Source organism: Scyliorhinus canicula, chromosome 2, assembly GCF_902713615.1.
Source record: "Scyliorhinus canicula chromosome 2, sScyCan1.1, whole genome shotgun sequence".
Lineage (NCBI taxonomy): Eukaryota > Metazoa > Chordata > Chondrichthyes > Carcharhiniformes > Scyliorhinidae > Scyliorhinus > Scyliorhinus canicula.
Window position 1 is genome coordinate 216,116,357 of NC_052147.1, and position 25,581 is coordinate 216,141,937.

The window sequence follows — 25,581 nt, forward strand, 5'->3', positions numbered from 1 at the left end:
GGCGGCAATCCATGCGCATGCGCAGACCTGCGCCGGTCCCCGGGCAACATAGCGGAGCCTTACAGGGTCACGGCGTGGAGGAACATTGGACCCCCCCGGAATTAGCCGCCCGCCGATCGGTAGCCCCTGATCGCAGGCCTGGCCACCGTGGAGGCCCCCTCCTGGAGTCGGATCCCCGCTTCCCCCCCCCACCAGGATGGTCCCCGCAGCCAGAATGCCGAGGTCCCGCCGGATAGGACCACACGTGAACGACGCCGGTGGGACTCGGCCGAACCCGCCGGGCATTCGGCCCGTCAAGCGCGGAGAATTGCCGGGGGGGCTGCATGAGCTGCCCCCTACCAACGCCGCGACGACCGTGCCGGTGTCATTTGCACCCCCCCCCCCCCCAAGCCCCCCATTCCTGACATTCATTCCAGAAATCCACCTCCCCACAAACCCTGCAAACCACTGTGCCAAACTAGCTGTGCCACTCTGTGCCAGGGGGCTGCCCAGGCATGTCCTTATACCCCCCCACCAGGGCTATACCTACCCCTGCACCCTCTCAAGGATTTCCTCAACTGTCCTACGCCTGGTCCAAACTGTTGTAAATGTTGATGAGGCATCAATATTCCGTGATGGGAGGATCATTTGGCAAGGCCAGGTGCATTGAAATCAGTTCAAATTTATTAAAATTATATGCACGACCTTTGTGGGCATGAATCTTGTGACCTCGCCGGAAAATCGGAAAACTCGATCTCCATGGCGAGAATCAAACGTCTCAATTCTTGAGAGATTTTCCACCCTCACCACTAATACCGTGAGCTGCAGGGGCGACCTCAAGATTCCACCCAACAGAGTGAATGGCCTCAACCTTTGCTGTCACCACCTTGTGATTCTATGATCCTGTAAGATATAACAACCCTAGAATGTCAGACAAGATGACAGACAGCACTATAATATTTGGAGAGTCAAATATATAAATTCACGGAATTAGTTAATAGTATATGGGTGGGATTCTCCGCGAACCGGCGGGGCGTGCCACTCCGCCGCCGAGGAGTGGCATGAACCACTCCGGAATCGGGCCGCCCCAAAGGTGCGGAATCCTCCGCACCTTCAGGGGCTAGGCCAGCGCCGGAGTGTTTGGCGCCGTGCTAGCCGGCGCGGAATGGCTTGGCGCCACGCCAACCGGCACAGAAGTGCCTCCACCGGCCGGCGCAAGTTGGTGCATGTGTGGGAGCGTGTGCTGGCGTGATCCCAGCGCATGCGTAGGGGGGTTCTTCTCCGCACCGGCCATGGCAGAGGTTGACAGCGGCCGGTGCGGAGGGATAGAGTGCCCCACGGCACAGGCCTGCCCGCGGATCGGTGGGCCCCGATTGCGGGCCAGGCCACCATGGGGGTACCCTCCAGGGACAGATTCCCCTGCGCCCACCCGAGGACTCTGCAGGCTGCCCGTGGAGCCAGGCCCCATGGTAAGTGCCTGTTGCGATTTATGCTGGCGGGACCCGCCGAAAACGGGTGGCCACTCGGCCCATCGCGGGCCGGAGAATCGCGGGGAGGCAGCTGCCAGCAGCCGCCGACTGGTGCGCCACGATTCCCGCCCTCGCCAAAACCCCGGCGCCAAAGAATCTGGCAGCCGGCGGGGGCGGGATTCACGCCGCCCCCGGCGATTCTCCGACCCAGCGGGGTGTTGGAGAATCCCACCCCATGATCTTTTATTTATTGGCAGGAAACAGGGCTTTTGCAATGGTTTCATTTGATCAATGAGGCTGAGCCATTTAGAAGAGGAAAATAACAATTCCTGCTGGAAATGAATGTGTATCTGAGTATATGGCAAGGACAGGATCAGGCTTAACTATAACATTCCCCAAAGATAGTGGGCGGGTTTCTCTGATCCTGAGGCTAGGTGTTGACCCCGTCGTAAAACGCTTCGTAAAATCACTCCAGCTGCCGATACCAGCATCAAACGGGTGGCGTGGGTCTGCGCATGCGCGCTGCGGCTGGCATGAATTTGTGCATGCGCGCTGCGACCAGCGCGAACTCGCGCATGCGCTTCCTTCTCCGCACCAGCCACGACGCAACATGGCGTAGAGGTAGAGTAAACGATACTCTACGATTGGCATAGAGTAAGAGAGGCCCCCACCAGGAGAAGCCGGCCCGCCAATCGGTAGGCTCCGATCACGGGCCAGGCCACGGTGACGGCCCCTGCCCCCCACCAGGCCGCCCCCCCCCCCCCCCCCCCCCCCCTTGCAGGATGGATGCCGACGGGACTCGGCCTATCATGGTGGCAAAGTTCTCCGGTGACCGGAGAATCGGTGGACCGGCGTCGGGGCGACGTCGCGTAAATCGCGCAGGGCCCGGCGATTCTCTGACCCGGGCCGGGTTTAGAGAATCCCGCCCATTAATTGTAAAGCTCTCGTGTTTAATGGTCCAATGAATGGGGTATTGAAGGATGCCTGGTATTGTTGAATTATACCCCTACAAAGAATGAATATTTTTAAGACTTGAGAGAAAATTTGGCAGAGAAAACCTTTTAAAAAAAAATTAAGTCATGTATAAAGTGTGTTGCAATTTAAAAAGAAAATGAATCATTTACATAAAGATTCCTTCAGTGCTACATAAATGGAGAGTTTTCTTCCTTTGAAACATGTTTTCAACAAAGAACTACTGAGCATACCAAAGTTGATGACACAGTTTCTCGCACTTTGATTGTTGAATAGTTGCTGACTCTGAATCCCTTTGCATTTTCATTTTCTGCCAAATATCATTGATTTAAAGGGAGAAGAATGTAAGGAACAATGTTCTCTTGTTCTCCAACTGTTGATTTGCCCGGTATTCCTAACACTGTTGCCATAAACTGTATAATATCTATTTTGAATTCATCATAAGTCATGTTACTACATACTGAAGGAAAGTTTTTTCAAATTCTTTTTAATTAAAATTGCAAAAAAGGGACCACAGTTGTACCTATTAATTAGAAATCCAATTGAAAAAGAATTAAAACAAATTGGAAGAGCACCAGCATGAAAATCACCAAATGAATGACAATCAATGTGGTTTTAGGTGGGTAAATCCCTTTGCATTTTCATTTTCTGCCAAATGACGTTGACATAAAGGGAACAGAATATAAGGAACAATGTCCTCTTGTTATCAAGCTGTTGACTTACCTTTTATCTGAGAAGCATTTATTTCTTCAACTTGCCATTGCAGTTGTAAAAGGCCACAGACATTTTGCTGGGTTTCCATACCTGTTTGATTTCAGCAGCTTCCATTGAGGATCTGCAATGCTTATGGGGGGATATTCCAAAATTCCAAGTTCAATTTTCTTGAAGGTGAACATCTTGGTAAGTCAAAATGGTTCAGGGTACTTCCAAAGGCAAAAAGGTAAAACTTCTATTTGTTTCAATCTTATGCCAAGCGTGCCCCTACCTTCACAGACATTATCACCCCTAATGCCAAATCACAACCTCCGTGATAAAGGTTTCAGCCTCTGCCATCACTCATAAGCCACTACCATGCCATGCAGTGGATGGAAAACATGAAGGATACAGGCAGAGGCCACTGAAACAAGATCAATACTTATGTATTGTACATAGTAACAGAAAAGGAACATAACATGACAATGTGTTAAATGTCACACAGAAATCAAACATTACAAGGATGAAAGGAAACAATGTCTCCCGTGAAAATCTCCTTTTTGGTCACAGCACCTTCAACTTCTGCTTGTGAGTGTTGTGTCTTGGCACCCCCCCCCCCCCCCCTCCCCCACCCATCCCTCACAGAAGCATTGTGGGAAGCCTGCTGATTATGCTGTTGCGTTAATTCTGATGACCTTGATGATAATCCTCTGTCTGATGGAGCATCGAGGGCTCCCCCTGGGTGTGTGCGTTCCACACCATGGTTGGGCACTCCCAGCCAACATGGTCTCCTCAGATATGGTGGTCACTGGCAGAAGGGCAGAGGAGCTGATGCCCTTGTCCAGATTACCCTATAAAGAGCTCACAGAGATGTCAGGCAGTTCATTCACCAGGATGAGGTAAATATTCATCTCCCTACTCATCGTGGCTGGACAAGCACCTCACACAGAGATTTAGTGGCTCATTTATTTCTCATACCGTCATTTGCCTCCTGCAGTCACTGCCAGTGTGTGGGCATGTAGGTCCGAGCACAACTTTGATTCTGTTCCTGGAGCTGCTTCTCCATGAGAGTCACCACTTTCTCAATGGAGATGGCTCTGCGCTCAGTGCTCAGGTTCAACGCAGTGCCCAAGCTCCGGATGGACTCCTCCATGACAGAGACCATGGCATACAGATCCTCTGGAGGCCCTGTCAGATCTTCCCGGGAATCCGTCTGAAAATCCAGCAGCTGCTGCCTGATGGATGAATCCAGAAGATCATAATCCGCTCTGGATCCCACTTCATCCAGTCCTCCAACAGCTGCCACCCCTTGTTGCTCTGTTTACTTGCTATAAATATGGCAGTCAATAAGGTCGCCTTTCTTAATCCTAATTATGAGTATACTTTCAGAGTCGCCAGGTATCTCTCAATACCGCCACAAGGTTCAACCCGAATACCGATCAAAGAGCCAATACACCAGTTAGTTAGTTCAAAGTCAATACTACTTTATTTACATACAGTATGATTTACTCATGCACAATAACACTACAGGCTAAACAATATCTATCACTAACACCTATATTAACTTTGGGTGCCCACTTAGGTCAGAGGAACAATGGCCGTTGTTCGGATCTGAGGCTGTTGGGTTCGAAGAGGTAACAGGAGTACAGCTAAGGTCGTCCATCTGGTAGCGAGCGTTGAATTTGAACTTACTTGCTTCTGGTGGTGCTGGTGGAAGGGTCTCTCCACTTGAGAGCCAAATCCAAGAGAGTGAAACTTTCGCGGGGGTTCCTTTTTATACTTGGAGGGGCTTTGCGCACTTTTAGGCGGGCATTAAACTTGGTCCCAATTAATTGGGCAGCTTCTCAATCACTGCCATCGATCTAAGCCAATAAAGGGGCGGGCGCCTTGATGGCTGGGCATGTCCTAAGTGGCCGTTGGCCTTGCTTTGTTTGTGTCTTCTTGCTGGGGTAGTGGTGCTGGACTGTCTGGGACAGTATCGGCTACCTGAGCACTCGTTCTTTGTTTCCTGGAGATGGGCCATCAATGTGTAAATCGACCCAGAGTTTTGGTTCTGTCTGCGGACTGCCTTCCAAATATACATTCAGGCTCTGTGCCTGCTTGTTTGCTTTGCATTGTCCATTTTCCCTATAGGCTCTGCGAGTGTCCATTTTGTATACTGAAAGTGGCCATTCCAGATGGCTGCATGCTGGGAATTCTCTGCCTCCACCAGCCCCTCACGCGAGTGTGCAAAGCCTTCTCCACAGAGCACAACTATCTGCATCAACAAACTAAAGTTGCCCACGGACATGCTTGTGTCTGCTCTGGTGCCTGGCAGCAAGAGACAGTATGAGGCTGATCATCCAGTGTCAAGGGAGGTTCTTGGGATCCCAGGTGCCTCTGGAGGATAGCGCATCTGAAAGAACAAGATAATAATTCAGTGATATCAATCATATGATTGAATGCTCATGCTACACGCCCTGGTGATTCTCTGGATAATGGCATCACAATTGCTGGATCACTGGGGACTCTTGCTTAGAACTTTTCATTTGCGAAGAAAGGACACTAAATTGTTTGCACTCTCAGCCAATCTCGCATATTTCCATTGGAATCTTACCTTCGTCCGAGAGGCCTCCTTCTCCGCAACCTGACGATCTTGCTCCATGATCACACTCAGGTTCTAGGACATCAATCATGATGTTGCTAATGTTGAGAAGATTGGGCACCCCACCACACATTCATGCATTATGACTTCTCTTCTCTTATATCAACACAAGTTCATTAATTAGTTCAATCTTTTTCCTGTCTCAGGATGTCTTGGAAAGTGAGGGAGGAGATTGCAGGGGCTCTGACCCACGTTTTTAATTCCTCTTTGGCCTCGGGGGAGGTGCCAGAGAACTGGAGAATAGCTAATGTGGTCCCACTATTTAAGAAAAGTTGTAGAGATAAGCCAGGGAACTACAGACCATCTGTATCTGTCTCCACTTGGAGAGGTAAGGTTTGATCAGGAACAGTCAGCAAGGCTTTGTCAGAGGGAGGTCATGCCTAACAAATTTGATTTAATTTTTAAATTCAGCAAAGCCTTTGACAAGGTCCCACATGTGAGACTTATAATGCACATGGGATACAGGGTAACTTGAGAAGGTGGATTCAAAGTAGCTTAACTGTAGAAGACAGGGTTATGACAGATGGCTGCTTCACTGTCTGGAAGTCCAGTGATGTACAAAGAGATCTGTGCTAGCTTTGGTATTTATTATAAATGACTTGGATGACTATGTGCGGGGTAAGAGCTGTAAGTTTGTGGATGACACAAAGATTGGTCAGATGGTTGACAATGAGGTTGAGTACCTTGGGTTACAGGACAATACAGATGGGATGGTCAAATGGGCAGAAAAGTGGCTGATGGAATTTAACCTCGAAAAGTATGTGATGATACAGTTTAGAAGGAGCAAGGTGACAAGGTAATATTCAATGAATGGAATGACACTGGGATTTGAGGGGGAATCTTTTTTCCCCAGAAGGTGGTGATGGTCTGGAATGCACCGAGTGGGAGGTTGATAGAGGCGGGTTGCCTCACATCCTTTAAAACAGGGGTGGGCAAACTTTTCCGTGCAAGGGCCACATTCAGAAATTCACAATTTTAAAGGGCCGCATAGTATATTAAGTAAAATAATTACTTCACCCGGTTATGATTCTGGGCGCCTCATATAGAACATAGAACAGTACAGCACAGAACAAGCCCTTCGGCCCTCGATGTTGTGCCGAGCAATGATCACCCTACTCAAGTCAACGTATCCACCCTATACCAGTAAGTAACCCAACAGCCACAACCAACCCCAACCCAACCCCATTAACCTTAAAAAAAAATTAAAAATTAAAAAAAAAAAAATTTTTTTATTTTTTTTTAATGACTTGGTGTGCCGCATAAAGACCTTTGGCGGGCCGCATGTGGCCTGCAGGCCGTAGTTTGCCCACCCCTGCTTTAAAACATACCTGGATGTGTACTTGGCACGTCATAACATTCAAGGCTATGGGCCAAGTGCTGGCAAATGGGATTAGGTAGTCGCGTCAGGTGTTTTTCATGCGTTGGTGCAGACTCGATGGGCCAAAGCGCCTCTTCTGTGCTATACTATTCTGTGATTACTGATGCATAACCTCTCTACTTTTGTTTTCAATTTCCCTCGCAATAAATGTGCACATATGCATAAAGGCAGATGCAAAAAAATATATTTCAACCCTGAAGTAAATTTTATTTGCGTTAGTTTAGGAGGATTGTATGTGTCTGTGATGCCATCAAGGTTCAGCAGTAATTTCAGCTTCGTAATTTTAAATAATTTATAATAGAAGTGGGTTTGTCAGAAAATTATTTTTATGCATAGCATTTAAACAATCACAGTGGAGTTTTCTTTGCCACAGCCTCCCCTTACACTAAATTAGCTTTTAGTCGGAGTAATTACTCGGTAGCATAGTGGTTAGCATCAATGCTTCACAGCTCCAGGGTCCCAGGTTCGATTCCCGGCTGGGTCACTGTCTGTGTGGAGTCTGCACGTCCTCCCCGTTTGTGCGTGGGTTTCCTCCGGGTGCTCCGGTTTCCTCCCACAGTCCAAAGATGTGCGGGGTAGGTGGATTGGCCATACTAAATTGCCCGTAGTGTAAGGTTAATGGGGGGATTGTTGGATTACGGGTATACGGGTTACGTGGGTTTAAGTAGGGTAATCATTGCTCGGCACAACATCGAGGGCCGAAGGGCCTGTTCTGTGCTGTACTGTTCTATGTTCTATAATTATTTTCTATTCTGTTATTAAGTAGCACAGCTGTCACTATAACGGCAAGCTTTCAATCCACAATTATAATAAAACTTTTTTAAGATATAATTTTACACAAGAGCAATCATTTCTTAATGATTAACTTGGAAAACAAAATCCAGCTATTTTCTTTATTGTATTCAGGCAATTTTCTCCACAAGTTATTCTGCTGATCCATGGATCACCAAAAGTCTATTTATAGCAAGTGAGATTCCAATATTTATTTATATAAAAATAAATAATCTTTATTGTCACAAGTAGGCTTACATTAACACTGTAATGAAGTTACTGTGAAAAACCCCTAGTCGCCACACTCCAGCGCCTGTTCGGGTACACAGAGGGAGAATTCAGAATTCTCAGCTGGTACGGCAATTGAACCCGTGCTGCTGGCCTTATTCTGCACCACAAACCAGCTGTCTAGTCCACTGAGCTAAACCAGCCCCCTAGTTTACACGAACAGTTAAATCATTGGACCTGCAAACTTAAGAAACAATGTAGTTTCGGGAAAACACTTACCTGGGTAACAGTCTCACCTCTGAGCCAGAAGTTTATGCATTTAAACTCAATACCTTGCACTTGAACACGTAATCTGATATTTTAGTTCAGTCTTGTTGAAATGTTGCATTGCCAATACGGTGGTGAATCAGGATCCTGTAAATATGATGGCATGGTGTTAAGGATTCCATGGCACAACAACTTTTTATTCTTTCATGGAATGTAGGCATCTTTGGCTAGGCCAGATTTTATTGCCCATCCCTAATTTCCCTCGAGAAGGTAGTGGTGAGCTGCCTTCATGAGTTGCGGCAGTTCATGTGGTGTAAGTACACCCACAGTACTGTTAGGATGGTAATTCCAACATTTTGTCCTAGCGACAGTGAAATAGTTCCAAATCAGGATGGTGAGTAGCTTGGAGGGTGGTGGTGATCCCATGTATTTGCAGCCCTTGTTCTTCTAGTAATAGAGGTTGAGGGTTTGGAAACTGCTGTTAAAGGAGTCACGGCATATTGCAGCAGAGAATCATGCAGATGATACACAAGGTACTGTTCGGAATAACTCAAGGAAGAGTAAACAAAATGTTCTGAGTAAAAGAGACAATTGCAGCAACTATATTTAATGTGGGACAGCAGACTTTAAAGGTAGATGGAATATTTGATATAATTTTAATACAATCTGGGAATTGAGAGTTAAAGCAAATGTGAGCAGTTTGCAAAACAATCAGGACAAAGAAATCCTAAAGGGGTTGGTGTGAAATCCTGGACTATGTTCGCTGTTACAAGTAGAGGGGAAGCTTTGTTCAAAAATGTAATTTGAAAACCTGGTCAGGATTTAGGAATACAAACCATTAAGGGAAAGCATAATTACAAGAAAAGATTTTAAGCATGTTTTGGAAGTGGAGTTTGTAAACTGTCATGTGACAATCATCTGGAGGGATTCTGAGGAGTAATCCACAAACATTCACTTGGGGTGCAGAGTGGAAAGTCTATTTAACACCACAGTCATCTGAAAAAGGACAATTGTAGATGAGGATATACTTTGTAATCTCATGTTAATTTTTAAATCTGTGTAAACTCACTCAGCTAAATCGCTGGCTTTTAAAGCAGACCAAGCAGGCCAGCAGCACGGTTCGATTCCCGTACCAGCCTCCCCGGACAGGCGCCGGAATGTGGCGACTAGGGGCTTTTCACAGTAACTTCATTGAAGCCTACTCGTGACAATAAGCGATTTTCATTTCATTTCATTTTTCAATTGTTAAATTAAGGGAGAATAAAGGCATATTGCATCAGAATTCATTTTTTCATGTGGAATAAATGTTTTTTCCTTGTTGTTAAAATTAATTAATGGTCCTGTGACTCTGTTCCTCCAAATTTTATATTAAAAAAAATAAAAGTTTCAGCCTTTTGAGGAATGTTCCATTCTGGGAGCTTACCGTTCAGATATTACATCAGCTGGGATCGTAACAAAATCATATACATGAGTTAGACAATTATAAATTGAGTACTGAGGGGGTTTTCTGTTTCTTGTAAAGCAGCCTAATTCTGTTCCCCGAGATGCTTCCACAGGATCGACATTGACAGGCACTGCAATAACGCATACCTCTTCCTACACTGGCGATGAGGATCAAGTGGAGCTGCCGGAGTCATAATTTCCTCAAAACTCAGCCCACTTCACAAAACCCTCAGGAGGCCTCCAGTCAGGCAACAGGTATGCTGCAAATAGGGAACCTGGAGGCATTTGACACCAATGAGGAACATTGGAAGCAGTACATCAAATGGATGCTGTATTTTTTCCGTTTGAATGCAATAACTGAGATCGAGAGCCAGACAATTACCCTTCTCACGGTTCATGGGCCCACCACGTACAGCATCATAAAGAGCTTAACCTCCCAGACGTACATGATACTGAGTCATTCGTGCATCTGGTCACATTGGTGGGGGAACATTTTAATCCAAAACTACCCACTATAGTAAGGAGTTTTCAATTTGACACTGCTGCCCAATGCCAAGCGGAATCCGTGACTGATTTTGTGGCCCACCTGAAAAAGCCGGTCGAATTTTGCGACTTTGAACGGCACAATCCAAGACACAAAAGGACAGATTGGTTTCCGGCATCTGGCATGAAGCAGCCCAGAGAAGGCTGTTGGCCAATATTCGCCAAGATTTGCAAAAGGCAGCCGAAATAGCTTTGTCAAGGGAAAGTGCAGAGTAAAGGGATGGCTGTCCTCAACCTGGGGCACCCCGGACTAAGATTATTGGCTTTCGCCTCTGGGGGAATATTTTCCGAGACCCTAACCATTGCCGGTGGGCCCCAGAGGATCGGCGACAATGTTTCCACAGTTCAGAGGGCTGACTGACAGAGAAGCACTGTCAAGGAAGCTCCCTGCCCACCGCCCGGTGACATTTAAATATGTAAGGAGCCTAAAGTCTGCTTTAAGCTTATTTGATGTGGGACTATTTTCAAACATCCTGTGAGGCAGGACATTTCTTCCTGTCACTGGACCCGGTTGTAAAACACATGCAACAAGCTGTAATTTCTACCCAGTCTGAAACTGGCTTTATGCTGCTTTTGAGAATTTTGATCAGCTACTCTTGCATTTCTCTTGGTACTTTTGGAGCAACTTGTTTTAAAGAGAATTCAGGAGAATCTATGCATCAATGCTGCCATTAAAATGGCAAATCCTTTGTGATTATATCATATTGACCGATAATTCCACCCACAGTCTATTGATGCATGGCTTTAATCTCTCGGCTTCAGAATGTTTATTTTGTTATATTACTCACACTGTTGATTAGTAATATATGAGAGCATGCAAGATACCCTGCTTTCAAAATCTTATTTATATCTGAGGTCATGTGAATTGACAAATATTCCCATCAGGAAGAATCTGCTTTGTATTCCCATTCTAGAGTTACCCATGCTCAGTCCGAAACAGTGTGCGAGATCTACCGGCTGTTCAGATGGCGAGATCTTCCTGTCCTGCCGATGGCGCACTCCCACCACGGGTTTCCCAGCAGTGAGGGGTGGATTCAATGGGAAATCCCATTGACAGCGGCGGGGCCAGGAGATCCTGCCACCGGTTAGCAGTGGGCCGCCTCCCACTGCTGAGAAACATGCTGTAGTGAGGCCATTTTCTGTGAAGGGATTTCCCTGGAGAGTTGTACTTCCCACAGTGTGATGTATGTAGTCACATGGTCAGAGAACAGTCTAGAAGGTCACTCTGTAAGCAGCGAGCCTGCAGGGTGGGACAAACACCATGGATGACCATACTTGGAACTAGAGATGAAGCCCCCCAATAAAACTCTTTCAGCGAAATTCTCCATTTGAGAGAATAAGGGCTGGATTCTCAGATTTTGTGGCTATGTCTGGAGGAGGCGCCTGGTCTTACGGCCAAAGGGTTGGTGCCGCTCCTGCACCAATGCTCCACCCGATGGGGGGGGGGGGGCTAGCAGCCATGCCACGTGAAGCCCCCGGCTTTACCTGCAGATATGGATGGAGAATGGCCGGTTCCATGGCCGCAAATGCGTACGTCGGCGACCTGCGGTGGCCGTGCCGTACAACATGGTGCCGGCCTTGCGTGGACCTGGCCTGCCAGATAGTGCCCCATCTAATCCCCCCCTCGCCATCCCCGGCCCACTCCCCCCCAGCCCCTGCCGAAGCCCCCACTGCCAGTGGAACGGCTCCCCCCCCCCTCACCCCCCCGCCCCGACTGTGGCGATGCTGGACACAGTCCGCAGATGACTCGCGAGGTCTCAAAGTGGTGATGTCCTGAGGCCGTCCCAATGGCGTATGGCATACTCAGCGATTATTCTGTTTTTGAGGGGGCGGAGTATCCGAAAAACAGCACCGCCCCGATTTCGGCGTAAAAACGGATTCTCTGGCCTATCGCCGAACGCAATCTCGGCGTCAGCTATCAGAGAATTTGATGAAACCAGGACTAAATCACAAGTGTTCTATATTGACAAAAGTGGGACCAATCGCAGAGCAATTCAGGGTCCAATAATGGGCTACCACAGGCGTCACATTGAGCTGGTGCAATTCCAATGTATGATGGTGTCTGATTCATCGGGGTTGGGACCGGCAGTTGAGAGGCTGACAAGCTGCAGACACATATGGGCACACACACTCATTCAGCCAACAAGATGGCACCCCAAAGAATGGCACCCCTTTTGCCGATGATTGCCTTGAGACCCTGCCAGATGCTGTGGAGAAGAGGCGGAGCGTCTTGTTCCCCAGATTAGGAAGGCGGCTGCCAACTGTGGACGTCAACCGGGTCTGAGCACAGGTGGTCGAGGCAGTGAACACCATCGTCGCACTGCCAGACCCGGCCAGCAGTTTTGCAAGAAGACGCACAATGTCCTCAGGGTGGCCAGAGTGAGTAACCAGCCCTGTGCCTCTGTCACCACCACTGTCCCACCCCCCCATACACACCCGTAGCTCCCTTCACTCCATGCGGCCCCCACCAGGCAGATGGTCGGCATCACTGGGCACAGGTGGGCAACCCCCTCAGGCTGGCCAGAGTGGACCACCACCACCACCATGCCCCTGGCACCAACCCCGGCCCTCGTGCCCGTAGCTACCCCCCACCACCCCCCCACGTAGAGGGTGATCGAACCCCACCTACCGGCAGGCTACCAACCCCGCAACACATGCCAACAACCATACTGCCCGCCTTTGGCGGGTGCCCTGCACACACAGTCCACCAATCATGACTCCCTGTGCTGCCCACGTACGAGTGTCTCACACTGTGCATTATCTGTCCCCAGGAGAAGACGACCCACAACCGCAGAGAGAGAGAGAGAGATCCCGGACCTGCGACCCCTCACTGCCATTGAGTGGAGGGCATTGAATCTGGTTGGTGGGGCCGCACGCCACTCAACACAGGGGAAACAAGTGAGCCTCTGAAGGATTGTGATGTCCCTATGGCACGGGTGGCCCCCCCCCCACCCCTCCAACCAATGCCCCAGCAGCACCACCACCCCCACCTGCGATCTAACCATGCACCTTGACGTATGTCTTGCAAGATCACCTGGTGATGAGGCAGGCCCATCCACCAACTCTGGCCCCAACCCCAAGTCTCATCCAGTGACAAGACGTGACCTGCTGCCATTGCAGCCCCCAGCTACAGCCTAGTGACACCCCGGAGCATACGTCTGGGGCTAACACCCGCTCCGTGGTACTGCTGTCACCAACATCCTCACCATCCTAGAGGCACTCACCTTGGTTGGGCATATTAGGGAAGAGGATCCTGAGGCACTACCTGGTGTGCACAACACACGTACAGTGGTACATCAGGTGGAGGTGAGGGAATGGACGGTCGGAGTGTGGCCCGACCCCTGGGGCCAGCTGCCATCCAGACTGGTCTCGGGCTTGTGGAAACGGCAGTCTCATCAATGCTGGAGATGCAGGAGCAGAGCTAGGGACTACATGAGGGGTTGTCCGGAATCATCTAGCGCCTGCGGGTGCAGTTTGAGGAAGCGGACCGCGTGCAGGGGAAAGAGGTGGGGCCGACAATGGGTGCCATCCAGGCCAACACCGCATGGGTGGCGTCTGCGGTGGAAGCCTTGAGCGCAAAGGTATCGGCCATGGGCCAGGATGTCCAAGGCCTGGGGTACTGTCCGATGGGTAGCTGAGGCACAGAAAAGGTCCACCTGGACATTGCTGTGGCAATCCAGAATTCTGCCCAGTCACAATGGACCATGGCTGCTGTACTGGCAATAGTTGACCTGAGCCAGTCACAGAGCAACCTGGCCCAATCACTGAGTGACATGGCAAAGTCCAAGAGGGATGTGTCCCAATAGCAGAGTGACATGGTACAGTTCCTGTGCTCCGTAGCCTCGAGCATTGAAATCCTGGTCAAGACGCGAGCAGGCCTCCAGGACCGGTAGTGCCCAGTAGGGTGGCGGGGGGGGGGGGGGGGGGGGGGGGGGGGGGGGGGGGGGGAGAGAATTCCATCACACACTCTGACCACACCCCTGTCCCCGGAAGTAGTCCGGGGGCCATTGGGGAACCTCTGTTGGGGTCCATGTCAGTGACTCTCAAAGGGGTGGTACTTAAACACCGCAGGACCTCAGAATCCCCCCCTCCCCTCTGTCTCTGACACATTCGATGGACAGCGGACCAAACAGGGTGACATCAAGGTAACTGGGGCACCCGAACTGCCCGGTTGCAATAGAGACCGGCCACCAAAGGGGATCCAGGTCACAGGACGGGGTTCGCAGAAGGCTGCCTCCACTCCTGATGTACCGCCTGGGGAACCACCTAGATGGAGCATTGGGGCCGTAAGGCCAGAAAGTTAGACACCATTTAAGTTGACACGGGTGCAAGGGGTTGGATAGTTTTAGGGGCTAGGGCACATGTATACACCTCTGTACACTAACGTTCCGACCTCTTCGGTGCTCTGTCCGCAGGATTTGGGGGATGTGCTGGAAAAGGGCACGCGGATATATCACAATAAACATCTCTATACACGAACGTTCCGACCTGCCTCAGTGCTCTGGCTGCATGATGTGAGAGATGGACTGGGAATAGAGGGTGTAGCGTGGGGTGGGGGAAGGAGGAGGCTGCTGGTGGGTGGGATGGGGGTCGGTGGTGTGCATGGGCCAGGGCCCCAAGGGCAGTCACCGCACACCGCCCCAGCCCCAGCCCCATCCCCTCCCACTGCCCCCCTCTCCGCCGATGAGCCATTCCCCACCTCTGCCATCCCAAGGGGTGGATGGGGCCATGCAGAGGTCAATGGCAAACATTCAACGAATGCATGGAGGAACTACAGCAACTGTTCATTCCTGTCTGGCACAAAAGCAAAGGGGGTAAGAGGTCCAATCCATGGTTCACAAAGGAAATTAAAAATAGTATCTGATACAAGGAAGAAGCATACAGATTGTCCAAGAAACATAATAGGTCTGACGATTGGGAGCAAATTAGACTTCAGCAAAGAAGGACCAAGGGATTGATTAAGAAGGGGAAAGTACAGTACGAAAGAAATCTTGCACAGAACATAAAGACTGACACAAAGAGTTTCTACAGATATGTGAAGAGAAAGAGATTGTTAAAGACAAATGTAGGCCCCCTACAGACAGAAACAGGGGAATGTATCATAAGGGACAAAGAAATGACTGAGCAATTGAATACATACTTTGGTTCTGTCTTCACAAAAGAGGACACAAATCAGTTACCAGAAATGTTGGAAAATTAAAGGTTTAATGAGAGGGAAGAACTGAGGGAGATTAATATTAGTAGTGAAATGGTGCTGGAAAAATTGATGGTGGGATTGAATGTGGATAAATCCCCAGGGCCTGATAATTTGCATCCCAGAGTACTTAAGGAGGTGGCTCTGGAAATAGTGGATGCATTGTTGGTCATCTTCTGGGATTCCATAGATTCTGGAACAGTCCCGACAGATTGTAGAGTAGCTAATGTCACTCCAATATTCAAAAAGGGAGGTAGAGAGAAAACAGAGAACTATAGACCACCAAGATTCTCTTAAGGTTAACGAGAAGATTCAGTCAGCAGTTAGGAAGGAAGGATGCACTGGCCTTGGATAGGGTCCAGAGGAGGTTCACAAGAATGATTCCTGGAATGAAGCGCTTGTCGTATGAGTAACGGTTGGGGACTCTGGGTCTGTACTCGTTGGAGTTTAGAAGGATGAGGGGGGATCTTATTAAAACTTACATGATACTGTGAGGCCTGGATAGAGTGGATGTGGAGAGGATGTTTCCACTTCATATATAATTTACAGTGCAGAAGGAGGCCATTCGGCCCATCGAGTCTGCGCCAGCTCTTGGGAAGAGCATCCTACTGAAGCTCACACCTGCACCCTATCCCCACAACCCAGTAACCCCACCCGATACTAAGGGCAATTTTGGACACTAAGGGCATTTAGCATGGCCAGTCCACCTAACCTGCACATCTTTGGTCTGTGGGAGGAAACCAGAGCACCCGGAGGAAACCCACGCACACACGGGGAGAACGTGCAGACTCCACACAGACAGTACCCAAGCCGGGAATCGAACCTGGGACCCTGGCGCTGTGAAACAATTGTGTTAACCAATATGCTACCGTGCTGTACTTGTAGGAAAAACTAGAAGCAGAGGACACCATCTCAGACTAAAGGGTAGTGAATCTATGTAACTCTTTGCCGCAGAAGGCTGTGGAGGCCAAATCACTGAGTGAGTTTAAGACAAAAATAGATAGGTTCTTGATTAACAAGGCGATCTGGGGTTATGGGGAGAAGGCAGGAGAATGGGGATGAGAGAAACATCAGCCATGATTGAATGGCACAACGGACTCGATGGGCCGAGTTGCCTAATTCTACTCCTATGTCTTCTGGTCTTCTGGTCTAAGACTACCATCGGGAGTTGGGAAAATTCTTGAATCCATTATCAAAGACTTTATAGTGGAACATTCAGAAAGCAGTGACAGGATCAGACAGAGTCAGCAAAGATTTATGAAGTGGAAATCATGCTTGATAAATCTGTTGGAATTCAACTAGTACATTTGACAAGGGGGAACCAGTTGATGTGGTATATTTGGACTTTCAGAAGGCATTGACAAAGTCCCGTATAAGAGATTGTTGTGCAAGATTAAAGCACATGGGATTGTGGGAAGTGTATTGAGGTGGATAGAAAACTGGTTGGCAGGGAGGAAACAAAGAGTAGGAATTAATGGGACCTTTTCAAATTGGAGGCAGGCAGTAACTAGTGGGGTGCCACAGGGTGCTGAGACCCCAGTTATTCACAATATAGATTTGGATGAGGGAACAAAATGCAACATCTCAAAGTTTGCGGATGATACCAAGTTGGGTGGGAGGGTGAATTGTGACGAGGATGCAGAGATCCTGCAGCATGGTCTGAACAGGTTGGGAAATCAACGGCAGATGCAGTATAATTTGGATAAGTGGGAGGTTATTCACTTTGAAAGTAAAAACGGGAAGGAAAATTACTGCCTGAATGGTTGTAAATTGGGAGAGTGGAGTGTGCAGAGAGACCTGGGTGTCCTTGTGCATCAGTCACTGAAGGTAAGCCTGCAGGTGCAGCAGGAGGTAAAGAAGGCTAATGGTATGTTGGCCTTCATTGCGAGAGGTTTCGAGTACAGGAGCAGGAATATGTTGCTGAAATGATACAGGGTCTTGATGAGGCCACACCTAGAATATTGTGTGCAATTTTGGTCTCCTTTTCTGAGGAAGAATGTTCTTGCTCTCCAGGGAGTGCAGTGAAGGTTTAGCAGACTGATTCCAGGGATGGCGGGACTGTCATATAAGGAGAGATTGACCAGGTTAGGATTGTTCTTGCAGGAGTTCAGAAGAACGATGGGGGATCTCATAGAGACTTAGAAAATTATATCAGGACTAGACAGGGTAGATGCAGGGAAGATTTCCCAATGATGGGTGTATCCAGAACCAGGTGTCACAGTCTGAGGATTCAGGGTAAACCATTTTGGACAGAGATGAGGAGACATTTCTTCACCCATAGAGCGGTGAGCCTGAAGAATTCATTACCACAGGAAGTAGTTGATGCTAAAACATTGAATATATTCAAGAGGCAGCTAGATATAGCACTTGGGGTGAATGGCATCAAAGGTTATGGGAAGAAAGCAGGATTAGGCTATTGAGTTGGATGACCAGCCATGATCGTGATAAATGGTAGAACAGGCCCGAAGGGCCAAATTGCCTCCTCCGTCTCCTATCTTCTATTTATCTATGTATCTATGTATCACGGAAAGGGTTGTCATCATCCTCCATCAACTGGATCAGACCCACTGATACAACCAACCCGGGGCCAACACCATGACAGCGGTATGAAGAATGGAGGTGGTGGTGGGGGGGCAGGGGTTGTGGGTGCAGGGAGGCTGGCAGTTGCGGTGGTGATGGTAAGCCATGCAGGGAGGGTAGACAGTGGAATGGGTGTTTGGAGGGTGGGGGGAAATGTGGGGGTGGGAGAGGGGAGCGGTAGTGCTGCGGGTGACCAGGCCCCTTAGTCGGTGAACCTGGAGGTCATTAGATTGTCACGCACGCGGTGGTCCTCGCACACATTGTTCAGCCTCCTGTGGCTTCCCAGGCCCCATGTTCTGCCCATCTTGGCCGTCCTCTGCATCCTCCTCATAGGATGAGGCTTAACATGGTCCTCTTCCTCCGGCATGATGCCCCTCTGCTGCATGACATTGTGGAAGATGCAGTGGGCCATCACGATGTGGGAGACTCTCTTAGTGCAATATTGGAGGGCCCAGTGCAATATTGGAAGGCCCACCAGAGCGATCCAGGCACCTGAACCGCATCTTGAGCAAGCTGATGCACTGCCGATGCTCCTCATCAGTCTATGGTGTCTGGATAGGCATCATAAGCCACGACCGCAGCAGATAACCCCTGTCACCCAGAAACCAACTCATCACGCCGGGGTGCACCTCAAAGGTGTTGGGAACTGTTGAGTGCACCAAGATGAAGACGTTGTGCACACTGCCTGGGTATCGGGCGCAAATGTGCATGATGCCCGTCTTGTGGACACATACTAACTGCACGTTCATGGAGTGGGACCCTATTTGGTTCATGAAGACCACTCCCTCATGCACCAGTTGTTGTAGGGGGACATGCATCCTGTCGATCACCTCTGAACATGGCGCATCCCAGCAATGGCGGAAAATCCTGCTGCCCGGCAGCTCCTACTCATACAGCCTCAGTGCGTCTACCAGGATGGATAGGATGATGGCAACCATTTGTGGTTCAATTCTGGAGTTCATTGTCTGCAGTGGTGAAAGGCAGACATGTTAGCATGGTGGGCACCCCTTGTCTGATCAGGCTCAATGGGCTACACAGTGGCCTGCATTTCCACCCCTGCCCCCACACGACCCCCAGCCTTTCCCCCTGGCAATCTGTCCTCCACATCACAGCCTTGGCCCCGGCCCCTGACTCTGCTGGCAGGAGTACTGGGGGCTGGCCATATACATTCCAGCTTAACATCTGCAGTCCCTGGGCCATGCCAACGATGTTCAATGCTATCCACTACCAGTCAGCAGCATGTTATAATTTTATGGCTGTTTGGAGCAGATGTGGAGAATTTGTCCATTGTGTTGGCAGCTGAGGTGCTGCAGCACAGTTTTTGCATTCTGGCCTCAATTCCTAGTTTCTTTAATTTTACTTTCAGCATATAAGAGAGCTGGTGTATCAATTATTTTGTTACGAGCAAAGACAAATGAGAGGACTTATTCATATGATAATGTAATTTCAGGTTTTCTGTCAAGGGCAACTCATATTTAATTCTTGGGTTTTAGCAAGTGTCATTAATTACCTACATAAGAAGCAGTTATATTGCAAGCTTGAAGAAACCCTTGTTTACTCGCTGTCATTTCTTTGAAAGGAGTGTTTTACATATTTTTAAAGATTAATCCCCTGAAGATTCCACTTCTTCAGAAATTTTTACAATTTCACCAGCGGTGACTTTGTTACTGTTGCTTTTCCATTCACTGCAAATTTCTGCTGTGGAAAAACTGATTGTCATGATATGCAAACATGCAACCAATGAACACTCAGAATAGGACACAACCAATGGGCATTCAGGACACTCAGAGATGGCATCACGACAAGGGGGCATGACATAAACACTATAAAAGGGATGAGGCACTCACACCCTGCCCCTTTCCACAGACAGACATCTAGAGAGTCAGACAGGGTTGATCAGCAGCATCACGCTCCAGCACGTGGCTTAGACCAACCTGGTACAGTTAGACTGAGTTACTACAGTTAGATTAGCAGAGAGTCGAACTCATTTGAGAACTGTGTTAATAGTTCAATAAACATGTTGATGCACTATCAATTACGACGAGACGAGAGTAGAGAGTAATCAAGGCTTTATTACGCAGAGATGTGGAGCCTCCCGCAGCTGCTGCCGAAATGGCTGCAGCTCGGAGAGCACATACATTTATACTCCGCCTACTGGGTGGAGCCAGCAGGCAGGGATCTACTCCCGTACCTGCAGTAAAGGGGCCTTACCGTAATACCCTCGTATGATGTATACACAATACAACAGTGGTGACTGCCACATTCACCCCCTGTTTAAAAAAGTGTTCAGTGGGGGTGGTGGAAACTATTTACATACAGGTTGTTTAAAATTTAAGAAAGAGGTTACAAATTTAGAAGGTCGGGCGCCTTGATCTGTCGTTGCGAGCGCCGCAGTTGTGGTGGTAATTCAGGCGTTGGTTCGGTCATCGGTGACTCCGGGAGCGTGTCGACCTCATCTTCATCCACGGGTGGGACAAAGGAGAGGGCGGAACGTCCTGGAGCGGGGCCTCCGGGGGGAGGGAGGGTGGCGCTGGGGTGCGTGTGTGGGGACCCAGCTGGTGCCAGGTCCCTGAGGGAGACTGTGTCTTGGCGGTCGTTGGGGTACGCTACGTAGGCGTACTGTGGGTTCGCGTAGAGTAGCTGTACCCTCTCAACCAACAGGTCCGCCTTGTGGAGCCGCACGTTCTTGCAGAGGAGAACGGGTCCTGGAGCTGCCAGCAATGTTGGGAGCGAAACCCCAGAGGTGGACTTCCTAGGGAAGGTAAAGAGACGTTCATGGGGAGTTTAGTTAGTCACCGTGCAAAGGAGCGACCGAATGGGGTGAAGAGCGTCGGGGAGGACCTCCTGCCAGCGGGCGGCCGGGAGATTTCTGGACCGTAGGGCCAGCTGGACGGCCTTCCAGACTGCCCCATTTTCCCGTTCCACCTGCCCCTTTCCCCGGGGTTGTAGCTGATCGTCCTGCTCGAAGCAATGCCCATGTTGAGCAGGTACTGGTGCATCTCATCGCTCATAAATGAGGATCCCCGGTCACTGTGGACGTAGGCAGGGAAACCAAACAGAGCGAAGGTGGTGTTGAGGTCTTTGATGACAGTGGCAGACGTCATGTCGGGGCATGGGATGGCGAAGGGGAATCTGGAGTACTCGTCGACCGCATTGAGAAAGTACGTGTTGCGGTCGGGGGAGGGGACCTTTGAAGTCCGCGCTGAGGCATTCAAAGGTGTGGGAGGCCTTCACCAGGTGGGCACCGTCTGGCTGGTAGAAGTGCGGTTTACACTCCGCGCAGACCTGGCAGTCGGTGGTGATAGCCCTGACTTCCTCGATGGAGTAGGGCAGGTTGCGGGCCTTTATGAAGTGATAAAAGCTGGTGACTCCTGGGTGACAGAGATCGTCGTGCAGGGTGCGGAGTCGGTCCACTTGTGCGCTGGCACATGTACCTCGGGATAGGGCATCAGGGGCTCGTTGAGCTTACCGGGGCGATACAAAATCTCGTAATTGTAGGTGGAGAGCTCGATCCTCCACCTTAAGATTTTATCATTTTTGATCTTACCCCGTTGTGTGTTGTTAAACATGAATGCAACCAACCGTTGGTCAGTGAGGAGAGTTAATCTCGTGCCGGCTAGGTAATGCCTCCAATGCCGCACAGCTTCAACGATAGCTTGGGCCTCCTTTTCAACAGAGGAATGCTGAATTTCGGAGGCATGGAGGGTGCGAGAAACGAATGCCACAGGCCTGCCTGCCTGGTTGAGGGTGGCGGCCAGAGCGATGTCTGATGCATCGCTCTCGACTTGGAAGGGTAGCGTCTCGTCGACCTTGGCGATGTCGGCCTTGATACGGTTGAAGGCCTGGTGAGCCTCGGCCGTTAGTGGGAAAACGGTGGAGTGAATGAGTGGGCGGGCCTTGTCCGCATAGTTAGGGACCCACTGGGCGTAGTACGAGAAGAGCCCCAGGCATCGTTTGAGAGCCTTGGGGCAGTGGGGGAGGGGGAGTTCCATGAGGGGGCGCATGCGATCGGGGTCGGGCCCTGGAATTGCGTTCTTGCCCACATAGCCGAGGATGGCTAATGGGTCCGTGCTGAACACGCATTTCTCCTTGTTGTAGGTTAGGTTGAGGAGTTTGGCGGCGTGGAGAAATTTGGAAAGGTTAGCGTCGTGGTCCTGCTGGTCATGGCGGCAGATGGTAACGTTATCCAGGTACAGGAAAGTGGCCCGCAGTCCGTACCGGGCAACCATTCGGTCCATCTCCCGTTGGAAGAACGAGACCCCGTTAGTGATGCTGAAGGGAACCCTAAGGTAATGGTAAAGGTGGCCGTCTGCCTCAAACGCGGTGTACTGGCTTGTGAATGGGGAGCTGGTGGTAGGCAGATTTCAGGTTCACTGTCGAGAAGACCCGGTACTGTGCAATCTGATTGACCATAACAGATATGCAAGGGAGGGGGCACGCGTCGAGCTGCGTGTGCCGATTGATGGTCTGACTGTAGTCAACGACCATCCTGTTTTTCTCCCCACTTTTCATCACAACCATTTAGGCTCTCCAGGGGCTGTTGCTGGCCTCGATAATTGCTTCCCGCAGCAGCCGCTGGACCTCAGACCTGATGAAGGTCCTGTCCTGGGCACTGTACCGTCTGCTGCTGGTGGCGACGGGTTTGCAATCCGGGGTGAGGTTTGCAAACAGAGAAGGTGGGTCGACCTTAAGGGTCGTGAGGCCGCATACAGTCAGGGGTGGTAGTCCAAATTTCAGGGTTAGGCTCTGGAGGTTGCACTGGAAGTCCAGGCCGAGTAGCAAGGCAGCGCAGAGGTTGGGGAGGATGTAGAGCCGGAAGCCACTGAATTCTATGCCCTGGACGGTGAGGGTGGCGGTGCAGTACCCCCGGATCGCCACAGAGTAGGATCCGGAGGCCAGGGAGATTCTCTGGTTGGTGGGGTGGACTGTGAGGGAGCAGCACCTTACTGTATCATGGTGGATGAAGCTCTCAGTGGTCCCGGAGTCCAGAAGGCAGGAAACCTTGTGTTCGTCGACCTTCACTGTCGTCGACGCGGTCGTGAGGTTGTGCGGTCGTGACTGGTCAATCGTGACGGAGGCCAGGCGTGGCAGGTCGGTGGCGGTTGCAGGTGATGAGCAGCCCGTTGAGCTGTCCGATGAGCAGGGGTCCTGAAACGGGGATGATGGCGGCGCCCACGGGCTGCACGTGTCCTGAGGCAGGCAAGATGGTGGCTCCCACGGGCCGCATGTGTGAGGCGAGCAAGATGGCGGTGCACAGGGGCTGCACGTGGTCTGAGGCGAGAATGATGGCAGCGCCCACGGGCCGCACGAGGTCTGAGGCGAGGAAGGTGGCGGTACCCGCGGGTCACACATGGGGGGTGCTGGGGCAACCGCGGCGACCAAACGGGCCTGACACACAGCAGCAAAATGTCCTTTCTTACCGCAGGCTTTGCAGAGCGTGCTCCGTGCTGGGTAGCATTGTCAGGGGTGTTTTGACTGTCCGCAGAAGTAGCACTTGGGTCACCCGGGGCTGTTTGGCTGCCGTGCGGCGTAGACCTGGGGTTGGCTGGGGGAGGTCACTGGTGGGGTGCACTGTAGGGTGTTCGCTGGCGGGGTTCACGATGTCCAGGAGGGGTGAGCCATGAGGTCGGGGACATATGCCTGTATATTGCGTGAGGTGACTGTGAACGAGAGCGCTAGTTTCTTGGTCACCGCAAGGTCAAGGGTAGCCCTTTCTAAGAGTCGCTGGCGGATGTAGGCCGTTCCTATGCCTGTAACAAATGTGTCTCTAAGTAGCAGGTCAGAATGTTCAGCGGCTGAAACGGCTTGGCAATCGCAGTCTCCCATGAGGAGTTGCAGGGCACGCCAGAAATCTTCCACAGACTCACTGGAGAGTTGATGCCGTGTGGAGAGGAGGTGCCTGGCGTAGATTTTGTTGTCTGCTGTGTGTAGTTCTCCTTCAGTAGCGCCATGGCCTCAGCCTATGTCGGCGCGTTCCGGATGAGGGGGAAGATGTCTGAGCTCAGCTGCGTGTGAAGGATCTTGAGCTTCTGTGCCTCTGAGGGTGGTTCAGTCGCAGATCCGATGTATGCCTCGAAGCAAGCTAACCAATGTGCGAAGGCCGACTTGGCATTGTGAGATTGAGGATGCAGCTGCAGGCGATCAGGCTTGATGCGAAGATCCATTGTTTTAAAATCTCTGTGAAATAAATTGATTCACTATCAATTATGACGAGGCGAGAGTAGAGAGTAATCAAGGCTTTATTACGCAGAGGTGTGGAGCCTCCCGCAGCAGCTGCCGAAATGGCTGCAGCTCGGAGAGCACACACATTTATACTCTGCCTACTGGGCAGAGCCAGCAGGCAGGGATCTACCCCCGTACCTGTAGTACAGGGGCCTTACCGTAATACCCTCATATGCAGTATACACAATACAACAGTGGTGACTACCTCACACGTTGAACTCATTTCAGTCATTTGAGAACTGTGTTAATAGTTCAATAAACACGTTGAACTCATTTCAGAGTCTGGAGCATCCTTTAGTTAAGACTGCATCAAGTCGCAGCCTGTGTTATCCGAAGCAGCATAACACAACATAGATCATCTGATCGCTCCAGGCTGAAAGGGAGTGCTGAATTCAGAGGTCACAGAATACTTCTCATCATGAATTTAGCAGACCAACTATCTTTAACCGAAATAGCACATTAACACTCTGAATACATGAGTATCCATACGCCTACAAATGTCTATTTTCAAATTTCAGGCAAGGTCATTACACTATCCTCGTTGGCAGCTTTTAGCAAATTGCTGTAATTTGTGAAGGTGGAAAAAATGAAACATCCTGAATGGTATTATTTTACTGACAAAATGGTGCTCCCAGTAGCTATTTAAAATTCTCTCAAGCTTAAGCTTACCTGATGAAAGCCCATAATGCTGGATTGCAAGTTAATTATCCTCCTTCATGCATGCCACTAATATCCAGAAGTGATGTGAACACGGTTTTCAAGATGGAAGGAGACCATGAGATAGTGAAAGACATGGCCAATAGCAAGGCCAGAAAGTCAATGCTAAAGAACTAAAGTGGTGACAAAAATAGTGCTAAAGTGAGATATGGTCCCACGATCAAGTGTGTGTTTATGCGGGTGAGACAAACAAATTGGATTGGATTTGGATTTTGTTTATTGTCACGAGTATCAAGATACAGTGAAAAGTATTTTTCTGCAGGCTGCTCAACAGATCATTAAGTACATGAAAAGAAAAGGAAATAATAGAAAATACATAATAGGGCAACACAAGGAACACAATGTAACCACATAAACACCGGCATCGGGTGAAGCGTACTGGGGTGCAGTGTTAATGAGGTCAGTCCATAAGAGGGTCGTTTAGGAGTCTGGTAACAACGGGGAAGAAACTGTTTTTGAGTCTGTTCGTGCACCACTTTCA